At 42.8% G+C, this 11,848-nt stretch overlaps 1 protein-coding gene and 1 long non-coding RNA gene across 4 annotated transcripts in view; one reads left to right on the top strand and one right to left on the bottom strand.

Annotated features, from left to right (window-relative positions):
- LOC132515811 (uncharacterized) overlaps positions 1-1,274 on the bottom strand; it is a 46,853-nt gene extending 45,579 nt beyond the window's left edge. The window contains exon 1 of the long non-coding RNA XR_009539193.1: positions 893-1,274. This is a non-coding gene — a long non-coding RNA (uncharacterized LOC132515811). The remainder of the gene's footprint in view (positions 1-892) is intronic.
- A 152-nt stretch (positions 1,275-1,426) lies between these two features.
- The window catches only part of SOAT1 (sterol O-acyltransferase 1), a 58,090-nt gene continuing 47,668 nt past the window's right edge, over positions 1,427-11,848 (top strand). For all 3 annotated transcript variants that reach the window (XM_060132443.1, XM_060132452.1, XM_060132434.1), the window contains exon 1: positions 1,427-1,579. The gene's annotated coding sequence lies outside the window, so the exon portion shown is untranslated. The remainder of the gene's footprint in view (positions 1,580-11,848) is intronic.

Here is an 11,848-nt window from a genome sequence, read left to right as displayed (position 1 = left end):
GCATAGCTGGCTCCTCCTCATTTAAGGCTTAGTTCAGATCATCTCCTCAAAAAGTCCTTTCTTGACCACTCTGTTTTGTTTTCTTAACACATCACTACCTGCTATTATTTTATTTACCTTTTTTTAAAAAGTTATCTTTTCCACTAGAAAGATAAGCATCTAAGTGCTGGGCTTCTGTTATATTCACTCCTGTATCCCTAGCACCAAGAACAAAACACAATATTTTTTGAATGAATAAACGAAACAAGGGAAAAAAACGAGCCTTTTTAGTATGTGTATATAGTGGTGAGCAGTCTTAAAGAAAGGAGTCCCTGTGTTCCTACTGCTCTTAAACTGGTAGGAGGGGGTGGTGATGTATCAGATCCTATTGTCATCCAGGTGGCAGAATTAGCAATCACAACTGTAGAAGAGGTAAACTGGGTGTGCCTGCCAATGACTGCCAGTCCTGAATTGACTGAACGCTGAAGCCAGGTTCTGCTTCGGGGTGAACAATGCTGGGTGCTCTGGGCGGCCAGGGGAACTTATACAAATCTCTTTGTTAAAAGGTCCACCGAGAGTAATCAGTTTAGGTAACCTTGATGCATTTGTTCAGGGCAGCCTGACCGGGTCATGGGTGGCCATCTCAACCTGATAGTGTAGGGTTGGATTGACTAGACAGGCTAGGTTAGCTCGTACTGGTTTGCAGGCTGAGAGTGTGGCCCGTCAGTCCCTGTTGCCCACATCATTCCCTTTTCACCTACCTTTACCTACGTATTGGCCTTCATAAAATCTAAGCGATCTAAACAGATACAATCTAATTGTATCTAATGTCCTAATCTCTCTGCATCATTATTTTCTCTTTAATTGTGAAGTCCTCTTTTAAATTACTTCATTGCCCCGGTATTTCACTTACCTTACTGTCTCTTTATCTAGTTTGCTGAAGGACACAGTTGAGAACAATTTTCGAAGCATTAAAGCATCCCATGACAAAAGCTTCTGGCTAGCGCTTCTAGTTGTCCTAGGGGGTCAGTTCAAACTGCAATATTCCACAGCTCTATAGGCGGATTCTGCGAGTCTCTGGAAGAGGCACTAGACTCGTCAGTTCTGCGCTACCATGCAGGGCTCCTTTTCGGACAGGCAGCAAGTTGCCTCGGTCCCATTTCTGCAGAACATTGAATCGCTGGGGTAGAAATGGAAAGCAAGCTACTGTCGCGGGAATCAAGGTCTACTCGCGCAAAGCTTCCCGCTTAGTGGGCCAAGGCCAGTGTGGGTCTCTAGCCCTGGGAACCCCGCGCACTCGGGGAGGGGCGGGGCGGCCGTGGGCGGTGGGCGGAGCCTGACGGCGGGCAGGAGCACCAATGAAAGCCTCAGCCGGCGCTGGCCGTGCGCATGACGCTGCGTAGCGGGCTGCGAGGCTGGGGGCGGAGGGGCTGGGGAGTCGGGCGCGTTACATTCGATTGCTGTTGGGCTGGTGGCGTTGGCGGCCTGGGGCAGCCGGGAAGCGAGCGGCTAGGAGCCGACCTTCTTGCCAGCCGCGCTGTGACGGCTTCTCGGCTTTGCCTTCCTTGCTGAGGTCCCCGCTGCCAGGCTCCGGCCCCAGGTAATGCCCATGCTCCCCAGTCCCCTCCTCACTTCCTGCCAGGGTCCACCCGCCTCTGCCGGAGAAGAAGGGGAGAGAAGTGGCGGCTGCAACTCTGGCCCGGGGGCCTGGCCTTGTCCTGGGCTGAGGGGAGGGGGAGGCTCCGCGAGTCCTGGGCAGTTTGGGGGATGGGGCGGGCGGGAAAGTTACCTTCGGGCGCCGGTATGGCTGGCAGCCTTTTAAACCTTGGAGGTTTGTTTGGTGACCCCCCAAATCCTGTGACATCTCTCAAGCCAGTAGTAAAGAAAGTTATGAATTAGAATACATTTTATTCCTTAAAAAGCGAAACCAAAAACGCACTCAGAGTGTCAGCTTCTGACTGATTTTAGGGGAAAAAAGTGTGAAGGAATAGGTGGTACTTAAAGACATCGAAATCTGGATACCAAAACCTTTAATCAACTCATTTTATTTTGAAGTATTAGGATGTGATTAAGTTTCTGTCATTCTTAAATGTTAATAGCCATGCAGTTTAAATGATATGTATGTTTAGAAATTATTTGTAAGCGAGAAACACCTATAAGCTCTCAGGTGGGTGCTGTTTAAACTAATTTTTTTCCAGAGGCCCTTGAATTCGAGTAGAATTCAACTCGAAGCATTCTTCTTTTTTTCCCCTTGCTTTAAGTTGGGCGGTATTGATGTTAGGGAAGTTGTGTGTTGTTTAGGCATGAGGATGGATTTTGGAAGGAGCTCTGATGCATTCAAGACTATTCCTTTAAAAATGCACGTGTCTCATTGCATCATGTGCTGCGAACTCTCAAGATTTCACATTCTTAGGATAAAGATCAAAACATTGCTTCCACTCTTATCTCCATTTCAGTTTGAGCTCTCTGGGCTCCAGCCACACCGGTTTTATTTTTGTTCTTCTAAGAAAGCCTCTTTCTCTTTACTATCTCCTGGTCTTTAGGGGTTTCCTTCACCTCTAATTGGCTCATTTCCTCTAATATCAGCCCTAATATCACTTTTTCAGGAAACCCATCCTGTGGGGGGTTAAACCCTCCTAGCGCTCTATTTTTCTTAGCTGCAGTTAATCATCAATTGTAATGAGCTGCGTTAGTTACTTAGATGCTTTGTTTCTTCTACTAGCATGTAAATTTCATGAAGGCTGGGCTAGTCCATCTTATTTAGGTCTTAGTTCGCAGTCTGGCCCAGCACCTGGCACAATGAGAATGAATGAGTTGGAGGACAGAGGAGGGAACTTCTTTTTTTTTTAATGATTGCTTTTATTTATTTTATTTTTGGCTGCATTGGCTCTTCGTTGCTGTGCGTGGGCTTTCCCTAGTTGCGTCGAGCGGGGGCTACTCTTCGTTGCGGTGCGCGGGCTTCTCATTGCGGTGGCTTCTCTTGTTGCGGAGCATGGGGTTTACGCACGTGGGCTTCAGTAGTTGTGGCACGCAGGCTCAGTAGTTGTGGCGCACGGGCTTAGTTGCTCCTCGGCATGTGGGATCTTCCCGAACCAGGGATCGAACCTGTGTCTCCTGCATTGGCAGGCGGATTCTTAACCACTGCACCACCAGGGAAGTCCCAAGGAGGGAACTTTTGAATGAAAAATATTAACCAGAGATTACCTGTTTCCTTTGGGAAGGAAAAGGAAAAAGTTTTTAACAAAGGCCAGTTAACAAAATTTATTTTTGGAATTTATCACATAGGATAAATGATTATAGTGACCATACAGGTGTAAATGAGAATTTGTGTTCTTTAGTTTTGCTAATTGATAAGCCAGTTCTTTGATTTGTAAATATAGGGTTGTACTAGGGCAAACCTTTATTTGGAAAGAAGAAAGGGAACCTTCTTTTGAATTTGAATTGTATCTGTTTTGAATTCTTTTGTTTTGAATTGTATCTGTAAAGTGTTTCTCTTTACCCCTACTGAACCTGGGAGTGATGTAACAAAGTCTTCACCTAGAGTAGGTGTTCCTGTTCAATGTTTCTTTTTTTTTTAATAGATTTAAATGTGCTTTTGAAAGCTTTATTAATAAGGAACACTGCAGGCAGGCTAAAGTGAACACTTCTTTCCAACGTGATTCATTTTAGTGGTTCAATCCAATTCTTTTTGTTTCGCTTTCTTAAGGCAAGTTAGATACTACCACACTGAACGTTCCAAAACCAGTGAACTGGTTGGATTCTTAAGAAATAATTGTTCAGTGTGTTGTATTTTTAAAATAGCTAGTCAACTTTATGCCACTTTGGGTGTAAATGTTTCTGCTGCCACTTACTGTCATGTGACTGAGTTTAGTAGTGTTTCCGAATCTTTTGCACCTTTTTAAATGGAAATTTTAAGTGAGGTATGTGATGCACTGACCCTGGCACCCAGCACTTTAAATGTTACTGACATGATAAACATGAGTGCCTATTTCCTTTTTTGCTGCACCTCTTGTGAGACTAGTCTTATGATCATGATTTTCACTTCCTCAACTCATTTTGCAACCCAATTCAATATGTTTCTTTCTCTCTCTTCCTGAAACTTCCTTCTTCCTGAAACTAATTATGCATGTAAATTGTAGCTACTAATGTCCCCAGATTGTGAAATATTCAGTGCCCCATGCTCTTTTTTTTTTCTTCCTGTATTTTTTTGGTCCTACCTGAATTTTCCATGGTATTGACCGTAGGTTACCTCTTGTATCTTCTAACTTGATTTGGAACATTGCTTGCTCCTGGTTCTCCTCTAATCTTTCCTAGGCCTTGTTTTTTTTTTTTTTTTTTTTTACAGTTCTTTAATTGCCTTGTAATATTGGAAAATGTTAACCACTTCTAAAATGAGATAATAGTGGGAATTCCCTGGCGGTTCAGTGGTTAGGACTCTTTCACTGCTGTGGCCTGGGTTCACCCTGGTCAGGGAACTAAGATCCCTCAAGCCATGTGGCGTGGCCAAAAGAAAAAAGGGTTAATAGTATCTGCCACATAGATTGTTGTGAGGATTAAATGAGCCAAAGTAAGTACTAGGCAAATGTTAGCTTTGTTATTTCCTAAGTAATCTCTTTTCTTGACTTATGGCCTTTCCCTGAGACTTCCTTCCTGTGCTTGGCCTTAGCTGCTGCCTATACACCAATGAATCCCACATCTCTCTCTTTAGTCCAGATTTGTATATTCATTTGCCTGTTGGCGATAATCACTTGGCTGACTCACCGGTATATCATATTGAACTTATCTACTCATTTCTCTTCTCCTGTAGTTACTTAGCTTAATGGCACACCCGTAGGCTTAGTTAGGAAACTCACTTGGGATCTGTATTTCCAACTGCCTTCTGGGTGTAGGCACCTGCATATTTCATAGATGCCTCAGCTTAATGTTTGTAAATTTATCCGATCTCTCTTATTTCTTCTTCATGAAATCATTTGTCCATTTAAGAAATACATGTCATTTGAGCCTTACTTTAGGCCCTTATCATTTGCGAGAGCTCATTGTTCTCCCTGTTATCCAGGAGGGCAAAATTTCCCCCTTTACCCCTCTTTTGAGTTCTCTTCCCCCCCCCAGTATTTGCTTTTTTATTCTGATAAAATATACATATCATAAAATTAACCTTTTTAAAAACAATTTTATTTTATACTGGAGTATAGTTGATTTAACCCCTCTTGAATTCTTGACACAAGGTAGATTAACAGGAGAAAAAAGAATCTTTGATTCGTGTGCATGGAGGTCTCATAGAAACAAGACCTAAGAAGTGGCCAAAGTAGGCAGCTTTTATATGTTTTAGACCAACAATAAATTAGAAAGGAATTGACAGGACAAAGAAGCTTAGGTTTGGGTGCTTAATTAGTAAGGAACTTAAGCAAAGTTTGGGCTTGGTTAGTAAATTAGCAAAGAAGTGGCAGATGTTTCCTTATACAGGTCTCTGGACCCTGAACTCCCCATCTCTGGTGATAAGGGTGTCTTTCTACCTTCCATTACAGGAAGGGCACCTTTTATGTGGGAGATTTATTTCCTGTCTTCAGGGAGACAGAGAGGAGGGTCACAGTCTCCCCCTTGCAACTGCTGTTTTCTTCAAAATAGTCAGTATGCCACTGAGGCATATTTTGGGGCAGCCCGCCCTGGGCCCCATCACTGCCAATAGCACATCCCCACATTGCTACCTGAGTTCTTACTAAAAGACAAATATCAAGTCAGACAGATATAAGTCACCCTCTGTTTAAAAGCCTCTATCAGCTCCTTGTTTTGTGTGTTAAGTTCCAAACTCCTTAGAATTGCCCCTAAGGACCCTTGACCTTTTGTCCTTGCCCTTCCATTTACCCTGTGCTCCAGCCTTTTCCTTCTCTTCCTTTAAGATTTAACCTAGATTTTACCTACTTCTCGAAACCTTTCCTAATTGCCCCTAAGCTCTATTGGGCATCAGGCCTGTATTCCCTTCATGTACATACATCTAAATTACTGTTCTGTAATACTCCTATAATTATGTTTTTATATCTTTCTCTTAGTAGTTTTTCATTCCTTGAGGGCTCAGACTGTTTAATCATCTTTGTATCCCAGGGCCTGGCATGTAGTAGATGTCAATAAAATGTTTGAACTAATGGATCTGTCACCAAGGTCTGTACATGTTCATGTTTTCAGAGTGCTCTTCATCTGGTTCTGTTTTGATGCCTGGCAAACTTCTATGTCTTCTTTGAACTCTGGCTCTAATGTCACCTCCATGAGGACTTATGCAACTTCTCTAAGTGGTTGGTTGTGTGCGTAAGTGTGTGAGAACAGTTAATGGGGTAGACCTCTGTATTATTTACAATACATCTAACATCATTGTAGAAAGAGGTGTTTAAAATACATGGATTTTCAGATAATTGACACGTACGTTTTAAGTGTCAAAAGTTAAAAAAATTGTTTTTCAAGGCAAATTAAAATTTTTGTCCTTGCCTTCTATGTTTAAAGTACCATAGCGTTTTACAAGATGTGCCAGGGTCATTAAAGCACGAACTTCAGGGGAGTTCCATGGTAGTCTAGTGGTTAGGATTCCAGGCTTTCACTGCTTGGCCCAGGTTCAATCCCTGGTAGGGGAACTAAGATCCTGCAAGCCACGTGGCATGGCCCAAAAAACCAAAAACCGAAAAACAAAAAAAAACAGCATGAATTCAGCAGGTCTGCTTTTTTTTTTTTTTTTTCTTTTTGGCTGCGTCGGGTCTTAGTTGCAGCACAGGGGCTCTTTCATTGCCGTGCTCGGGCTTATCTCTAGTTGTGGCCCACGGGCTCCAGAGCGCATGGACTCTCTCGTTGTGGAGGCGTGGGTTTAGTTGCCGTGCAGCATGTGGGATCTTAGTTCCCCAAGCATGGATCGAACTCATGTCCCCTGCATTGGGGGGCAGATTCTTAACCACTGGACCACCAAGGAAGTCCCTGCAGGTCTGCTTTGATACAATAATGTGTTGGGGGACTCATAAGAAACATAAGCCCTTTAACCCTACTTGAAAAGACCTATGGTTGCTTTCTCTTTTTTAAAGTTGATTCCTACTTTTAAAGTTTTCTTTCTTTACGGTTGTCTATAATTATGCTTCTGGTTGTCACTACTTTTTTCTGTGTGAATTGGGGACAGGATTACCTACCTCACAGGGTTATTGTTAAGTTTAAAGGAGGTAATGTATACAAAGATCTTATCAGAAATTGTAGCCAGTGGTAAGTACACATTAAAAGGAACTTACCAGCAATTCTAATAATGTTTGTTCTAATTATTTGAATTGTTTCAGGAGAAAAATCTCTCAAGTTTGAGAGATTTTCCAGGGAAATAAAAGTCATGGCATTTGTTACCAAACTGTTTTTCAAAGTCTGACAGCCTGAGTTTATAATTGGGTCCAGAATGGCAGATGCTGATGAAAAGTCTTAAGCTCTAGAACGGATCATTTTTATGTACATCCATACAACTTAAACCTCAAACTGGGGTCTATGTTTATCTTTTAGTGTTAACAGGTAAAGTTAGAAATGAACATGAGTTCCAACTCTCATACTATCCTCTTGATGATTGTTGCATGAACATGTGAAGGGAAGTTGTTTTATTTCCTTACTGTGTATGAAAATGCTTGATAACTATTCATTCATTCATGTATTAAGTACAGACTGTTCCAGGCAAAGTTCTAGATAGTTGGATAAAATGGTGAACAAGTCAAAATTCTGCTTTTCATGGGGATTAGTCTTGTGGGGTAGACAATTAAAACTATAATGTAATGGGAAATAAGTGCACTGAAGAAAAATAAAGCAGGGTAAGGGATAAGACTAACAGGGTGTGAGAGTGTTTATTTTAGTTGGGGTAGATAGGGGAGTCCCTGGGGAGGGGACATTTGAGAACTTGAATGAAGTGAGGGGGAAATCCTTGAGGGAGGGTGTCTGGAGGAGATAATCCAGATAGAGGAAATAGCGGACATCTTTAAGTGGGAGTGAACTTGGCTTGACCAAGAAACGGCAGAAGGCCAAAGTAATGAGAATGAGCAATGAGAATTGTAGTCGGAAGTGGAGGGTCGAGAGGTGAATGGCAGATCATGGAAGAGTTACTAGACAATGGTGAGGGCTTGGAACAGAATTCAGTGCCTGAAGGATTTTGAGCCAGGGGAATGACCTGCTCAGATTTACCTTTTAAAGGGTACTCTGGGGCTGCCCTGGCGGTGCAGTGGTTGAGAGTCCGCCTGCCGATGCAGGGGACGCGGGTTCGTGCCCCGGTCTGGGGGGATCCCACATGCCGCGGAGCGGCTGGGCCCGTGAGCCATGGCCGCTGAGCCTGCGCTTACGGAGCCCGTGCTCCACAACGGGAGAGGCCACAGCAGTGAGAGGCCCGCATACCGCAAAAAAAAAAAAAAAAGGGTACTCTGGGCCCTGTGTGACCAGAAGGGAGAAGATGAGGAGAGACCAGTTAGGCTACTACAGTGAGAGGTGGCGGTGGCTTAGACTGTGGTGAAGGTGATGGATGTGGTGAAAAGTTTAGAATGTGATATATATTTTGAAGACAGAGTAAAATGGACTTGCTGTTGGATTGATTAAAGGGAAGTAAAGAATCAAGGATAACTTTGGGTTTTTTGTTTTTAATCTGGGCAGAGACTGACTGCTAGTTCCATTAACGGAATTAGGAAAGACAGAAGAATGGAATTGGAGGGAACATAAGTAGTTCAGTTTTGGTCATGTTAAAGTTTGAGATGCCTGTAAGACATCTACCTACATAAAGGTGTCTGGTGGGCCTTTGGATAGGAGTCTGGAGCTCAGGGAGGTCTGGACCTGCTGAGGAAAGGAGGGTATCACAGTAAGTGACTGGTGGTGATCAGAGCGTTAGACGCTAGAAATGAAAATTATGGACATGGTGCAGTTGTTGGTAACAGTAAGTTCTAGGGGAAGATGTGACTGGGACATAAGAACAGCTTTTTGGAGAAAGGAAGAAGTCAAGGAGCTTGGAGGCCAGGAGCTTGGATCTAGTACATAAATGTTGAAGTGAAAGAAGTGTGGAAGAATTGGTGGAAGGGAGAAAGGGGGAGTGAGTGAGGTGTTCACATCCTCAGTAAAGGAGGGGAGTGATCAGGAAGACAGAACATACAACAAAGAGAAGTATCAGCTGTAATCTGGCTGAGGTATTTAAGGAAGGGAACGAGGAACGGCGACCTGGAAGTAAGAGGAAACGAGGAGGGTAACTTCCCCTCCTGTGTTAATAGGAGGGCAAGAAAAAACTATGGTACACCTCACATATAAGGGCAGTGATCCATGTCAGCACCTAGAAACCACTTAGAATTAATTACAGTTTGAATTTTTGACTTTGCAACAGCTAAAATAGTCTGGCTAGCTAGTGTCTAGATTGGTAAGGGGGTGGATTCACAGTCCTGAATGAGTGGTCAGAACGTTCAGCTCTCCTTCATCTCACCTGGGTGATTGCAGGAGTCTGCTAGGAGGATGATTGCCGGGGTGTCCCTTTTTTACGCTCTTGCCCTCCTTGTGGTCTGCTCTCCACACAGAGGCCAAAGTGATCCATTTGTGTAGAGAAGGAACAGTTGAACTGAGCATTACTGTAATTTCCCTCCATTTTCTGCCACAACAGCCATGTACTGTTACTGACATGCATGGCAGGAAGAGCTCAATTCAGACATCATCTCATAATCTTATGATTTACATGATATGAGGATTTGGTTAAAATTGAGGTGAGGCGTAAGTAATAGTTATCCTTCCTAACATCTGTATGTGTGACAGTAACAAAATTTGGTAATGCTTTCTTGGAAGCCACGTGGTGTTTGAGCTACATTTGAGAAAGTGTATAATTATGGAACTTTATTTACCCTCATCTAGCACATATTAAGAGCAAACAAGTAGAATTTGAGGGATGATATGACTGTGTCATTTAGCGTACAGGGCATAGATATGTAGGGATCAGATTCACTTAATTTTTTAAGCTAGGTTGTTAATAGAATATTGGCACTTTAGTGTGTATTATCTTTGTGTGTGTGTGTGTGTGTGTGTGTGTGTGTGTGTGTGTGTGTGTGTGCAGTAGTATTTTAAACTTTCTAGATGAAGAAACAGATTGAGAGGTTGGAGGATTTACCTGAGGATGCAATATGATGGAGCAGAGATGTTAACTTACCTCTTGGTGTTGTGATACCAAATCTTGTGCTTTCCCCACTGTGTTATGGTTCTCTCTTCCTGCTAACGGAGGAAATTGAGGCCAAATACCATAGACTATGACATAAAGCTTTTTATGAAGAGTTAGTGTTTTCTTCTTTGGCTCACTTCTAAAATGTCGATGGATCTATGGCAGTGTAATTGTGCAAACTCAGTACCTGTGCTTTAGCTTTTTTTTTTTTTTTTGAGGTACGCGGGCCTCTCACTGTTGTGGCCTCTCCCGTTGCGGAGCACAGGCTCCGGATGCGCAGGCTCAGCGGCCATGGCTCACGGGCCCAGCGGCTCCGCGGCACGTGGGATCTTCCCGGACCGGGGCACGAACCCGTGTCCCCTGCATCGGCAGGTGCACTCTCAACGACTGCGCCACCAGGGAAGCCCTTTTTTCACCTTCTGATCAGCAAGAGAGAACTGATTTCTCACTGAGTTGATACGGTCTCAGCCAAAAGCAAAGTAACATTATTTTAGTTAGCCTGTATTGCTTGCTTTATGTGATAAATGTATAATTGTTTATTTCAGTTACTGAAATATTCAAAGTAGGTTTTGCATACCCTTAGTCTAGGGGGCCCCCGCACCCCCAATTAAGAACGATTGTTGTAGGTCTTATTGTTGAGTAGAAGGTATAAAGCTGTTAACAGTGAAGATGATGCTCATTGGCATTCTGCCAGCATACATTTTCCTCTGAGTTTAGAGAACTTATTACTCAGAATAATTGGTTGTGGTATTAACTGGTACATCACTTTCTGTACTAATATATACCTATCATATTCCAGATACGCCCCACTAGATTCTGGGAATTCAAAGAGAAGATACCATTTAGTCCCTGTCTTTAAGAAGCTTATGCTGAGTGTAAGAGGCAGATAGTATTGCTCATTGAGTATCTTAGTGTGACAGGATGTACTGGGTGCAGTTGGACCACAGAGGACGGTGAGGTGAGAGATGGTGGTCAAAGAAACCTTAGCAGATGAGGTGAATCAAGGCTATCTGGTGATTACAGTGTAGGCTGTAGAATCCAGTAGTTCTGGTTTTGAATCCCTGTTCTGCAGTTGGAGAATTATATGATTTGGAGCAAATTCAATCACCCCCCCTAACCTGTATTTTTCTCACTTGTAAAATGAGCTAATGCCTACCTCTAAAATTGTAAAGGTTGAATAAGAAAATTTAAAGGATTTAGCAGCACAGTGCCTGGTAGGGACAAAACAGCTGCTCATTAAGTCAAAACTGTTGTTGTTACTGCTGCTGCTGGGACTGTTACTTTGAATGGTGAGTAAGATTAGCTAGAAAGGGCAGAGGAGAAACAGCTTTCTAGAGACAGGAAAGAGTGTATGGGAAGACATGGTGACCAAAGACAATATTGGGGGAATAAAGTAGTAGTACCTACTTTAAAGATTATGTAGAGATTAAAATAATCATACACGTAAAGCACATAAGCGCTCAGAAGTGGAGTCCCTATTTTTAATTCCACACTATTAACTCCTGTATAATTCCTTTTTGAAACATCTTTGCTCTTTTTGCATCTTTTATTTTTCTGTTTTTGTCCCTGATGTCTACTTCTTGTTGTCTTACTTGAGGGCATCCCTCAGAGTTTAGTTGTCAGTTCTCACTTCTCTAATCTTTTCTGTTGGAGAATTAGATGTTCTTCTGGCTTCCTCTGTCACTGTTACACAAATGATTT

This window comes from Lagenorhynchus albirostris, chromosome 2 (assembly GCF_949774975.1).
Source record: "Lagenorhynchus albirostris chromosome 2, mLagAlb1.1, whole genome shotgun sequence".
In the NCBI taxonomy this organism is placed as follows: domain Eukaryota; kingdom Metazoa; phylum Chordata; class Mammalia; order Artiodactyla; family Delphinidae; genus Lagenorhynchus; species Lagenorhynchus albirostris.
This window is presented reverse-complemented; position numbering and strand designations above follow the sequence as displayed.